Source organism: Somniosus microcephalus, chromosome 7 (genome assembly GCF_052327205.1).
Source record: "Somniosus microcephalus isolate GS21.2 chromosome 7, FLI_Smic_1.0, whole genome shotgun sequence".
Taxonomy (NCBI): Eukaryota; Metazoa; Chordata; class Chondrichthyes; order Squaliformes; family Somniosidae; genus Somniosus; species Somniosus microcephalus.
The window spans coordinates 219,915,774-219,929,887 of record NC_140993.1 but is presented as its reverse complement, the minus strand read 5'-3'; positions in this window follow the sequence as shown (position 1 = coordinate 219,929,887).

Below are 14,114 nucleotides of genomic sequence, written 5' to 3'. Positions count from 1 at the left end.
AAGAAAACACTTTGCGTTCGCCGTCATTACCCCTCTGAAACTGACTGCAACTTCAGGATTTAGCACCTGCGTATCTAAATGTGGAAATCCTGAAGTTGCGGTCAGTCATTCGCTGCTCCAACACTGACTGCACTGTGACCCTCCCCCCACCTCCCCACCCCCCCCCCCATAGCCGGCAATCAGTGTATTCTGTGAAATCATGGAAACTGACGAAAACTTGAGCTTTTCCATGGTTATATCGGTGTTAAATACCACATTAAATGTTAAGCCTTGTTGGAATAGGTGTATCTGTGGTTTTAACAGCATATTAACTGGTAAATAAACATTCTAGCCCTGTAAAACTAATTTTTATATTTGTGGTGTGTCAAATTTCTCCATTATGATAAAAATTACAATTTTTTTTAACTTTTAAAGAAATATTTTAAAGTTTGTTCCTATTATTTCAGCTTCTACCTTATCCCCATGTGAGAGTCCCAATCTTTATTTCGCTCTCTGTAACATTTTTAGAAAGTCTGGATAAAAGCAGCTCCTCATTTCCTGTCTGTGAGAATTTGGCATTGTGATTGGCTGCTTGTTGACATCACAGCAGCATCGCACTGGGGAATTCCCATTACAGAGCGCTGAAATCAACAGAACATCGAAAAAAGCAAACTTCTCTCCACAGAAATCGCGAGATCTGCTCTGTGGGCAGCTTTCTTCGGGGTCAGCGGTGAGCGCCTTTGCTTCGCTGCTGACCGCAAATTACAGGCCATTAAAATACAGTCATAAAATTGTAAAGTTATATCTATAAAATGTTGCAACTCTAAGACAGCAACCGATGGAGCATATTACACAAGGTTAATAAAACCAGTCACACTTTTTTCATTGGGATCATATTAAAAGGAGTAAACTTAGATTAGGAAAATTATATTTTCTAATTGTTTCTACATCAAAGTTCCTAACCAGTAACTTTCCTTTCATTCAATAAATACAAGGGGGACATTGTGATAGTGTTATTTGTACATTACCCTTCTCAGTTATATTCTCACTAACTAGGATGCATTTAATTTTAAAGCAGCCTACTGACGTTAATTAATTGTTAATAATTTCAATCACTGTTTTAGCATTTTTTGATCAATTAGTCTGATTACATAAATATAATTGAGTTGTAGAATCATAGAAATCACAGTGTGGAATGAGGCTCTGTGAAGGCGTGAGTTCTTCAATTGCTTTCCACTGCAATCCTATTTCCTCATCCTTTGCCTTTATTAGTCTGTTCTGTACATTGAATATGTGAAGTCTGTTGTCAACATTGTGGCATCTGTCAGTTTTCTGCTTCCTCGTTAAAGAAGTGTTTAAGGATTCCCAGGTGAAGGAAGGTGCCTCTAACAGCACAGCAGTCCCTCAGTACTGCACTGAAGTGCCTGCGTAGGATTTGTGCTTAACAACTATTAAATAGGGTTGGAACTACACAAGTTTCTGACTCAGAGGCAAGAATGCTATCTCTGAGCCAAGCTGATACTTGAACTGATAAATTCTTACAAGCATTTTAAGCATTTGTCCATTAATATCACAGATATGCTCTTGGTTTTCTTCTTTTCATTACAGTGTCAGCTGTGGCTCAGTTGGCAGCACACTCATCTCTAAATCAGAAGGTTGTGGGGTCAAGTCCCACTCCAGAGACTTCAGCACAAAAGTCCAGGTTGACAATCCAGGGGAGTGCTATCTATCTTTTGGGTGAGGTGTTAAACTGAGGCCCTGTCTGCTCTCTCTCAGGTGGACGTAAAAGATTCCATGGCACTATTTTGAAGAAGAGAAGGGGCGATATCCCCGGTGTCCTGGCCAATATTTATCCCTCAATCAATATCACTAAAAACAGATTATCTGGTCATTAGCACATTGCTGTTTGTTGGAGCTTGCTGTGTGCAAATTGGCTGCTGCGTTTCCTACATTACAACAGTGACTACACTTCAAAAAGTACTTCATTGACTGTAAAGTACTTTGGGACGCCTGGTGGTCGTGAAAGGCGCTATAAAAATGCAAGTCTTTTTTTCTTTCTTTCATTATTCACCAACTATATTAAGCAAAACCCTTCTCCTTGATTATTATCTTATCCCCAATCACATTCCAGAAACAAATATCTGCAGAATATTGTCCTCACGCCAGTTCCTCACCTATTCCCTATATACTGCTTAAAATTAAGTTTATAACACAAAAGAGAGTCAACAAAAAAAATCAAAAACTTATCCATGAATTTATCCATTGCATCTTCCAATAACTTCCTCCCCCACCCAGATACACACACATGGCTCGATACCCGACCCCAACCCCCACCCACCTCCCACGAGGGCCTCATGGACCTCCCCAGCCTCAGGTGTATTTCAGGCAATACTTTTGGACTCAGTTTCCCAGTTGCTGCCCCACATTCTGATTCAACCAGCCACATTACAACTTCCATGAGCCACATGCGGTCCAGCCTCACTCATAACACAAATGCAAAGAGCACCATTGTCGTGTGAGAGATGAAGCACCATAACCAAGAAAGCAGACTAAAACTCCCAGAAGCTATTGTTCTAAATTTCTCACTGTCTCACTGCAACAGCTTAAAACCCTACAGTTCTCTACTCTTACTCAGGCTAAACCCCAGATTCTTGTTGCCTCCAGCTTCCAAGCTTGATTAACAGGATCCCTTCAATCTGCCCTTGGTTCCCATCGAAGCCCAGTATCCCTGCTTTCCCTCCTAATATAACGCTCTCTCATACTGACCTCCATCCAGACACTCTTCTGCCCTCAACTCCTCTTGGCTCCACAGCACTGCGGTGAGATGCTGCCGACTCCCTGCTAGTCTCCTCCCTCTCCCAGGACTCACCTTAGGGCCACTGCCAGCAAGGCGAGCGACCCAAATTAGATCCGGCCAAATAGTGGTGAGCTGCCTCTGGAGGTGTAACAGGCACTGGCTGCTCACCATTATTATTACAATGAGACCTGAGGCCCCACTTCTGTTGAGCATCAGGCCTCCCAGTTTGGGCACATGTTGGAAGTGTCCCATCAGTTATGCACCCGATAATGGGCCATAACAAATTTTTACCCTAGTATTCTCAATGTAGGCATACCAAGAGCTTGTATAGGACAAGTATTGCGTTTCTAATTTTATATTTAACTGTCCTAGTTATACACTCGAACTACATGGTCATAGACCTTAACTGTTTGGTGAACTACGACCTGTAGGTCCCACTTCTGCTCATGCTGCATTTATCTATATTGCAGGACACCTAGAACATAAGAAACATAAGAAATAGGATCTGGAGTAGGCCATTCGGCCCCTTGAGCCTGCTCTGCCATTCAATAAGTTCATTGCTGATCTTCTACCACAACACTTTCCTGCCCTATCCCCATATCCCTTGATTCTCTTAATATCCAAAATTCTATCCGCATTGTAAAGGCACCTGCCACACATCTACCCATTCCCCTAATGTATCTGGTTATGCCCGCTGCTTATTTAATTCTTCTAAAGTCCTAATTCCTGCACATATCTATGTCTCAACAGCAAACATCCACCCCACCCACCCCCCGATGCCTTAATTCAAATGATTGACATAAATGGTGATGAGGAATGAGCTCTGTGGGACTCCACTAGTAGCTGGATCCTACAGCAATCAATTTTCACACAGCAAATTATGTCCTTAAGACCTATAGTGGGGCTTAGAACCCTCAACCTTCTGACTTAGAACAGATTATGATTGAACTACTATTGGACCAAAGCAACACCAGTATTCTTACTACCAGCAGACAGAGGGGAGCATTTTATCAATCTGGGCTAGATTTAAACGCCAAAGTACCTTCTCTAACTTTTAGTTTTTCTTTGAACTGTTAAATACAGTCGAATCCTCTAGCCTTCTCCCTGAGTATCTCAACAATCACTTAGTACTATGGTTCCTGGATTTTCTAAATGATTAAAAGAATGGATATGGATGAAATGTTTTAGTGTTGCAGTAACATTTTGCCTTCAGCCACCAGAGAAAATGTACAAATCCATGCACAAGGTCAAAAGAGGAAATGGTGCCTACTCACCTCTATAGAAGTAGGGAATAAATGCAGAAATATCTTCCCCCCTGGTTGAGAAGGTAGGCAGACAACCTCAACCATTGCTGGTTGGGGTGCAATAGTGCCACTTGAAGTGAAACCCTTGCTGATTTTCCTCTCCTCCAATAACTAGGGACTTTGCTTCTGCCCATGGTGCTGGACTAGCAACCCAGAGTTCATGGGGTAGATTTTCATCTGGGCTGATTTTCAAAGAGATCAGGAGAACACAGTACATTCCATGTAAGTTCCAGTGCAAAATATTACCTGGCAACCTGGATGAAGCCGGAACATTAATATCAATCAAGGCTTAGACTTGTCCCATGACTCCTAATCTTAATAGATATAATCTGAGGTAAAATTTGGTCTATCAATTGTTGTTCATAACCAAGTGGTCAGCTTTGACTTTGATTTAATTTGTGCCTTAAGGTTTGAGTTCCTGATTTATATCCACAGCCACTTTTTCATTAGTCATGATGCCAGTTATTAACAATAATTTTTGCTCTGACATTTGTTACAGTTTTGGCTTTATCCTAATACTCTATTTATGCTCACAATAACAAGACAGTAACAAGATCATAATCATATCATCTTAAATGTGAACTTAATGCATTTAGCATGTCTCAGGATTAAAATTATCCTTTTTCTGAGATATTTTGCACTTATAGTTGCATGGAATGCCCACTGTGTTCTCCTGATCTCTTTGAAAATCGGCCCAGATGAAAATCTACCCCACAATGTCTGGGTTGCTAGTCCAGTACCATAACCATCACACCACCATATTCCTGGCATCTAGCTGATGTAGAGGGTTTTGCACAGGCGTGTTCGGGTCAGTCAGCTTTGCCTCTGACTACCTTCCTTGAGCAGTTTGAATCGCTCGCCCCCTGGGTTCTGGACACCAGATTTAGATACAGGCAGCGATACAGAGAAGACTCGAGTAGACAGGTGGTTGGATGCAAACAAAACCAAGATTTTATTGAAGAGGAAAACTTGATACAATCTTATGGAAAATTACTAGTGTACACTTCTACAGGCAAAAATTACAAGACAGTCATAATAATACTATACTTATACAGGGAAATGGGGAACATACGGCACATCGAGGGAAAACAACTATCTTAGCAATCCCCTTTTCCTTATCCCACCCCTATACCTAACTAGGTTAAGCTATGAGGGGTCAGAATTCATGCTCACCAATCAAAAGGGTTTGTTAGACTCAAAACATCGGTTGGGTTTGGGGTTCGCTCTTGGTGCTCTCTGGAGCCTGCTGTTGTCACGTTGGCTCCGGGTGCTGCAAGGGCGTTGTCCAGGTTCGAGTACCCCAAAGTTAAAGTCTCTGCTTGGGTACTTTACCTTGCAGGGATGGCCCTTCGTCGGCAGCTTGAGTTTGCATGAAGATAGTCGGTCAGCTGTGGCTGAAGGCCCAATGATTCGAAGCCTACCCTCAGTTGGTCTTCCCTCCAGTGGTTTCCCTCCTCCTCCCCTCGTCGCGTCCCACTTCGCCTGGCCTGAATTGCCTGTGTTCGCCCGACCCGGTGCCGGGGCGAGTCCAGATAGAGTGGGAGAGGGCACGGGCAAAGGCCAGGGGGTAAGCGCGGGATGGGGGAAGAGCGGCAGCCACGAGGGCGAGGGGCCGAAGAGCCGGGGAGCGGCAGCACCAACACCAGCACAGCAGCAGAGCAGCAGGAGAGCAGAGCAGGAATTCACCGATTGCTACCTGGGGGCCTTCAATTATACCTTCGTCGAAAAACCCTTATCTGCGTGCCAAATCAGGTTAGTTCTTTGTTTTAATTTTGGCGGGCTAGTTAAAATAATGGTAGCAATCTATACTGATGGTTTTTAGAAGGCCGGTAATTGTATCTACCAGCCCGATAATTGACTCGTATTGTCCTGAAAGTCCTTGATGGGCTTGTCCAGCCTTGATGGATGTGCTTAATCTGTTTCCGATTATGCATGCAGACTGTTTGATGGCTTTAACTGTAGGCCTCATTGAATTTAGATCTGTCTCCAATTCGATCTAATACATAATTCACAGTTCTGTCTGGGTCCCAAAACACAACGTTCTTTTCACAGAAAACCTGCAGCCTTAGTTTTGATTTCCCCCAAGCTGTCTGCGCTGCAGAATCCATTTTGGAGACCCGTAGGCTTTCTGCTACGAGGCACAGACGCCATCTTGGATACCCTTTTTCATTCAAAAATGTCCACGCAGGATCCCTTTTAGCGATAATAACCTTTGGGGAGATGCACAAATTTTGCAAATCTTACACTCCCCCCTGTGATACTAAAACTTGCTTGAAGTATCATACTTTTTTTTAAGGTGAGCAAAATTTTTCTGACCCTCCATAGTCAGCCTTCCCCTGCGATTATCTATCTAACATACCCACGACACATGCACTTCGCATTCCGCGAAAATGTAGTGTACATCAGCATACAAAGAGTAAAATAACAGGCTTTACACACACATCCAAGCATGGAGGGGGTCCTACACCCCTGCACCACTTGGTACACATATCTTTATTGCGTCGCAAAAGAAAACAACAAAAGAAAAAAACTTTAATTGAAAATAACAAACACAAAGAAACAACAATTCTTCAATCGAAAACAGGGAGAAAATTAGACCGGCGTATCTTCCTCCACCTTTACATAATGTTCTTTCCAAAAGTTCTGGTTTCGGAATTCTGACCACCGACCTTTTCCCTTACACTGAATGCAAACTAAATACAGCACTATTCCTAACTGGCAAACCACGAGAATGTGAGAAGCCAGTCTGATCCATGAAGGGACCTCTATATTATTGAAAAGGTTCCACCAGGGTGGAGTCACAATATCCAATATCTTAGTCCCTATCACTACTGTTTTCTGCTCGAGAGTATAGAAATGTTTCTGTGAAACTATGACGGCTTTTAGAATTTTGGTCAAATGTTCAGGGAGAGGGGGAATTTCATAGCCAAAGTGCGCTACGTACTTCTGCAAGTTCGTAAAATTCTCCTTCACAGTGAGGTGAACAGTGGAGGGTTCAGGGATGGGGACAATTCGCTCCTGGGCCACTCGAACCTCTGCCTTGGGTTTAAAACAGAAACTGCTGTCACTAACCAGGCACCAGCTGTGCTGTCCATGCTGGTAGTGGGACATGCCGGTGGTGACACAATATGTCCCACCCCGTATATACGCTACCTGCGGGGGAACATGGCCTTGTGCCATTGCCTCCATGGTGCAATTTATAAGCTTCGCGTCAGCAGCTCTGAACCCACACTGCGGTCTTGAGAAGGCATTCAAGTGCTGGGGGCACAGGATTATGTGTGCTCCCCGGCTCCGGCACTCTGAGAGGTCAGTACCTGTCATAACGTGCTCCCACTTAATGACGTAAGGTGGGACCGCTGTGAACCGAATGTGTGCACACCCCTGAATGACTCCAATGTTCTCAACCCTGTATACCGGGGCGGGTCGGGCCGTCCTACCCATGACCAGCATCCTAACTACTATTCCCATGATTGTGTGGTTGGACCGCCCACAATCCACGGGGACTGGATAGGCTTCAGAGGCTTGCCGGAGTTGGCACGGGCTCAATGTATTCTCAAAAGGGTGGAGGGCTGCGAGGTGCTTGTTGCTAACCCAGGAGGGGACCAAACCTTGTTTTAAATCTTCCAGGTGACTGCAGCCCTCGCCCAGTAACCACGCCCCGTATAACACGCACACCTCATTCTGCGCAGCTTGGTCAGAAGCATTTCTGTCCTCCCTTATGAGAGCATTTACTGTCTTTGTGTGCTTTTCCAACTCGGCTATGATCTCTTTTAAATGGACCGTCATGGGGCTTGGTCCTCATGCAACTCCGAGCCCACTACCTTGTTCTCATCCAGTAATATCCCTTTTAACTGTGTTTTTAAACCGTTTATCTGGGTCTGCAGCTCTATGTCATCCAAGCTGTTGATGACAGAGGACCCAGTGTTAAACGCAGTAAAAACATCATTCCATACACCCCTTCTTTGTCTCCCTGGGTTACCCAAAAATTCCCGGCGTGTGGTGTAGAGTTCGGTCTTGTCCACGTGGGCAAAATCGAACTCGTAAAATTTCTTGAACATGTCTTTTAATAGGGCCTGGTATAACTGCTCTGTTTCTTTGGGGCACCACTCCGGTAAATGTACCTCCGTGAGATTTAAAATCATGGAGGCTACCACGTAGTGTACCCCCTGGTACAGCATCTGATCGGTGGGGACTAGTACCAATCCATCCCCTGGTCCCTTGGTGGTGGTGGGGCAATCTTCCCTGGATAACCTCGCCGCCTGCGCCATGGGCGGGGGCTTACGGGGGCGGGTTACCAGCTCAGTTGCATTGACTGGGATCTGGGAATACGGGACCACACACACCTTCCGGCTGGCATCCCACCTTATCCCCTTCCCAGTGTCGTGTCACTGCCAGTGGAACATAATGGATATGCCTGCGGGGCAGACCTTCTCTGACCCCCACATACAGATGTAAATCCCTTGGTCCAGTTCCCATCACTTGTCCCAGCATACACTCAGTCCTCCATGAGTCCCGGTAATTGTCCAATGGGTGTTGTTACCCAAACGCTCCCATTCGACTCCGGGGTTCCTCATGTACTTGCTCAACTTTCTGAGCCACCACCATCTGTCCACTGGAATGTGTCCTTTGCATGTTAAACATTTTCACTTTCCAACGGTGACGCTGACCCTTGTGGTAACGACTCGTACCCGGGGGCACAGGAGGGAGGCTTCCCCATATGTGAATCCGGTTTGGCTGGAGTACTGAGACGAATTGGACCCCAACCATCCTGGCCACCTTCCCTCGTGGAAGTAGACAGCGGTCTCTTCCACATCCCGTTCACCGCTCCCATCGATCGCCAGGGGCACCTTGTCTCCCGAACACCCATAGATGTGGGAGTCTTGGACGTCGCCCCTCCTCTCCTTACTCATCCCGATTAGGGCGATAGGACCACGATCCATTCCATCCCGAACATCTTTCTGCAAAAAGATGCAAAAAACATGCAGCCAGGTCCCCAAGAGATTCTCTGGCTTGGTGAGGCATGGTCGGGTCCCGCGACCTCGACCCAAAGATACACTCTTAACAGACTACTTAACTTAAAACTACCCATCACCCTATTTAATTAAATTACAAACACCCAAACTTAAGCTAAACAATTACACCTTACTTAAACTTAAACCAACTATATACATCCGCAGCCCGTCTCCGGGCGGCCAGGCTAATCCCTGGTCAGACTGCGGCTTGCCGCTACCCCCGGCGTGACCGCACCATTCTTCACAGTTGGTCCCTCACAGCTCGAGGCTGCTGGCTGAGGACCTCTGTCCTTGGACATCTCCCTGGCTCGAGGGGCAGCCCTTGGGAACTGGAGGGCTGGTGACCATGGCTGTCTCAGCTGGGGCGTCCGTGGGGACCTTCTGGGGGCTTTGGCGGGTGGGGCTTTCTTGGCCGCTGGGCCTTTTACCCGAACCGCTGCTCCCCCAGGCTTGACCCCTCCCGAACCTGGGCTGGGGGCAGGTAACTTTTCACAGCCTGCTGCTGCGAGCTGAGAGTCTCCGCCCTGGCCAAGTCCCATGGCTGAGTTAGGGCCAGAGTTTTCGCCCTCGGGTCCCTCCCCCTCGTCTGGACCCCAGAAGAGTGGGGGCGTGTCCCAATCGATGGGCTGGATGGCCCCTCCCTTCAAGCAAGCCACAGCGCCTGCCTGTGCAGTCTGTGAACTTGCTCGTGCTGTGGGCTGAGGGTCTTTCTCCTCAGACCTTACCCCAACTGGCTGTTTTCCCCTTTCAGGCTGAAACAGTTTGCACTGGTTGATGTAACCAGCGGCCTGTTTTAAAACCTGTGTTGAGGGCTCGCCCGCTGCCCCGATTGGACCTTCTAGGGGCTGTCTTTTCTCTTTCCTCACCGGGACGGTCTTACAGGCGGGATCTTGGGTCCGGGCTCGCTTTGGGTCCGGGGCCAAAACTACCCCCCGTGTGCCTCCTTTGACCCGGACTGCGGCTTCCGGACCTGCCTGATCGGGGTCCCGGGATTCTCCTTCCCCAGCCCTATCTATGGCCCTTTCTCCATTGCGCACAGTCAGACCGAGAAATTTCACCTCCTGCTGGCCGATCTGCGCCTTCTTGGGATTCAGTTTGAAACCCTTCTATTCTAACAGCTCCAGCAGTTCGGCCAATAGTGGGCCATGCTCCTCTTTCGAATCAGTGAACAGGAGCACGTCATTCACATATTGTACCAACTGTCCAGGCTGACTAAAGTCCTTCAAACTGTCTGCCATGCACTGATGGAAGATGCTGGGGCTATTATGGAAGCCCTGAGGCAAGCAGTTCCACGTGTACTGTTGCCCTTTAAATGTAAAGGCAAACTTATACTGATCCTCCCTCCTTACAGGGATGGACCAAAACCCATTGGAAATATCCAGCACCGTGAAAGTGGTCGCGGATGCTGGGATGCTCCCTATCAGGTCGGCAACTGCTGCCACTGTAGGTGCACAGGCTGGGATGTTAGTATTGAGCACCCGATAGTCCACCGTGGCCCTCCAGGAATTGTCCAGTTTTCTAACCGGCCACAACAGAGAGTTCACATGGGTGGCTATCGGCCTCAGAACTCCCTGCTGTACTAACGAGGACATGGCTGCTTCCATGTCTGGCTCTGCTTCCCTGGGGAAGTTATACTGTTTCTGTGGTCGGGCCATGGGGTCCCCCTCTACTCTGACCTCAAACCCTGTGACCCTCCCGCAGTCGTGTTTGTGAGTGGCAAATGCGGCCAGGTGGGCCTGCACAAATGCCTGGAACTCTGGTGGGGTGTTGCTGACCATGAGCCCGAGGTTATAATCCTCTTTGGGCTTCATTGTGCAGAGGGTCCCCTTCCCTTCCTTACCCGGGATAACTACGATCTCACTGTTCTTTACCTTTCCTGCCCCCCAGAGGCAGTGATTCCTTAAATCCACCAGGATCCCGTGACCTACGATAAAATTGGCCCCCAGGACCCCTCTTCCACCCTCCACTTCCCAATTCATCAGGACACACGTCCACTTGGAGCGGAGCGGTCTATCCGAATGGTGAGCGGGATGGAGACCGAGCCAGCCTGTTCTTTACCCGTGAACCCCGTTAGACTGTATGGGACCCCGTTAGAGAGAGGTGAGGTGGTGGGGTTAGCTGAGTAGATCACGGTGCGTGATGCTCCTGTGTCCAACAGATAGGTCCCCACTACCTTTTCCACCTCCATCTCCATCATGGGTCTCCTCCACTCTTCATATCGGAGTGAACACAGATACACAGGCTGCGTCAGCTCTAGTCACAGTTGTGGGTTGGATGGGGCTGACGGGGTGAGAGCACCGGTGGCGGCTGCTACTCTCCCCTGGCCAGTCAGTAAGGACCTCATGTCATCCAAAAGTGACTCAACCTCTGCGGAAGGGGTCCCTACACCCGCCTTTTGGGCTGGGGCTGTGGGATGCTTTCCCTTGTTATCCTTCCAAGGGTTCTTACACTCCTTCCGCCAGTGACCATCCTTCCCACACCTGTAACAATTGGTCTTTGTGCTGGGGGTGTTACTCCCTTCCTGGTGCCACTCTTTCCTACCCGATCCGGGTTTTACCTCATGCAGCTTACCCTTGGCTGGGTGTGCATCAGCTCCCCTACCGTTTTTATAGGCCAGAGTGAGCTGTCTAATTACCATGATCTGTGTGGTCTGGGGATCTTTGGGGTCAAACCAGGCTTCTGCCTTGGCCCGGATCTGTGGCAAGCTGTTTGCCACTAGACAACGGAGCCAATGCGTCAGAGAATCCCTGTTCAGGAATCCCCAGTCCCGCGTCCCCGGGCAGGCTTTCCAGTATACCGGCCACAACCGGTCCGCAAAAGCCTGCGGGGTCTCCCCTGAGAGCTGTACCGTCTTCTCCACGCGGGAGAAAGGACTTCCCTCATCCATCCCCATGGCCTCCAGAACCGCGTCTCTAAGCTCCTCGTACCCACTCTGTCCCCTCTTACACTCTTCAGAGAGGGATTGGAGGAGATTACTCTCCAGGGAGAATAGCAGCATCTTGGCCTTTTCAGCGTCATCACAGTCGTTGATGCTGGCAGCCTGCTCTATTTCCCTGAAGTGGATCGAGGGGTCTCCCTTGGCGGAAAGCTTCGGGACATGGTTGATCATAACCCTAAGCTGTTGGGTGTTAAAGGGTAATACGAACTGGTTTTGGAGGGGTCCCTCGTCTTCGCCATTGGCGGGTGGGCTGAACCTCCGATGCCGTGCTGGGCACATTGGCTCCAGTTCCGACTTTTCGGGCGGGGGTTGCTCTACCTCCGCTTCCACCTCTGGCTCCACTCTGGGCTCCACCCCCACTTGCTGCCAAACCTCGCTGAAACTTGGCGATATGGGTGGTGGTCGTGAGGTCTCCTCTCTCTCAACTGGGTCGTCCCTAGGCACTACCGGTGACACTGGAACTGTTCTCCCCTCGTTCCCCATTAAATCTGCCTGACCTGCCTTTGGGCTTATGAGGCATACCACACCTTTTGCCTTCCAGAGGGCCCGGCTCAGATTTTCTATCCTCTCTTGGCAGGGGCCGTGGTCTTCCTCCTCAAACCCCTGTTCATTAGCTAGCTTGTAAGCGGCTTTTACCTCCTGCACTTTCTCTTCCTGCTCCCTAACCTGCCTTGCCATGCGGGCATTTTTCTCCCGCAACCTTGACTCATTTCCCTTGGCCTCGGTGACTTGGCACCGTAGGTATTCCAACTGGGCCTTGTGTTCTCTTACTAGATGTACTCTTTCTTGGTTCAAAGCCTGCAGAGCTACTAACAACTTTTCCCCCGCGAGAGCCTTATCCTGGATCTCCAGGGCTGACTCCCTTAACTCGATTGCCTGTGCGGCAACGAGCCCATCGAGAAGCTGGATCTGATTTTTAAAGCACATCAGCAAACTGCTTTCTCTAAGGACTTCTTGTATTCCTTTCCCTCTGTCCACTTGGCTGCTGCATCTACCGGACGCCCAGCCTTTAACAGAGTGGTGATCCACTTCTTAGTGATATTCACCTTGCTAAAAACATAATCAGAAATCCTTTCCTCCATCACGGTTTGCTCATCCAAACCACTGTCTACCGCACCGCGGTCGCCATTTCTGCAGGGGGTATTGCACAGCCGCGTTCAGGTCAGTCAGCTTTGCCTCTGACCACCTTCTTTGAGCGGTTCGAATCGCTCGCTCCCTGGGTTCTGGATACCAGACTTAGATACAGGCAGCGATACAGAGAAGATTCGAGTAGACAGGTGGTTGGATGCAAACAGAACCAAGATTTTATTGAAGAGGAACACTTGATACAATCTTATGGAAAATTACTAGTGTACACTTCTACAGGCAAAAATTACAAGACAGTCATAATAATACTATACTTATACAGGGAAATGGGGAACACACGGCACATCGAGGGAAAACAACTATTTTAACAATCCCCTTTTCCTTATCCCACCCCCTATACCTAACCAAGTTAAGCTATGAGGGGTCAGAATTCATGCTCACCAATCAAAAGGGTTTGTTAGACTCAAAACAGCGGTTGGGTTTGGGGTTCGCTCTTGGTGCTCTCTGGAGCCTGCCGTCATCACGTGGGCTCCAGGTGCTGCAAGGGCGTTGTCCAGGTTCAATTACCCCAAAGTTAAAGTCTCTGCTTGGGTACTTTACCTTGCAGGGATGGTCCTTTGTCGGCAGCTTGAATTTGCATGAAGATAGTTGCAGGTCAGCTGAGGCTGAAGGCCTGATGATTCGAAGCCTACCCTCAGTTGGTCTTCCCTCCGGTGGTTTCCCTCCTCCTCCCCTCATCGCGTCCCACTTAGCCTGGCCTGAATTGCCCGTGTTCGCCCGACCTGGTGCCGGGGCGAGTCCAGATAGAGTGGGAGAGGGCATGGGCAAAGGCCAGGGGGTAAGCGCGGGACGGGGGAAGAGCGGCAGCCACAAGGGCGAGGGGCCGAAGAGCCGGGGAGTGGCAGCACCAACGCCAGCACAGCAGCAGAGCAGCAGGAGAGCAGAGCAGGAGTTCACCAATTGCTACCTGGGGGCCTTCAATTATACCTTCGTCGAAA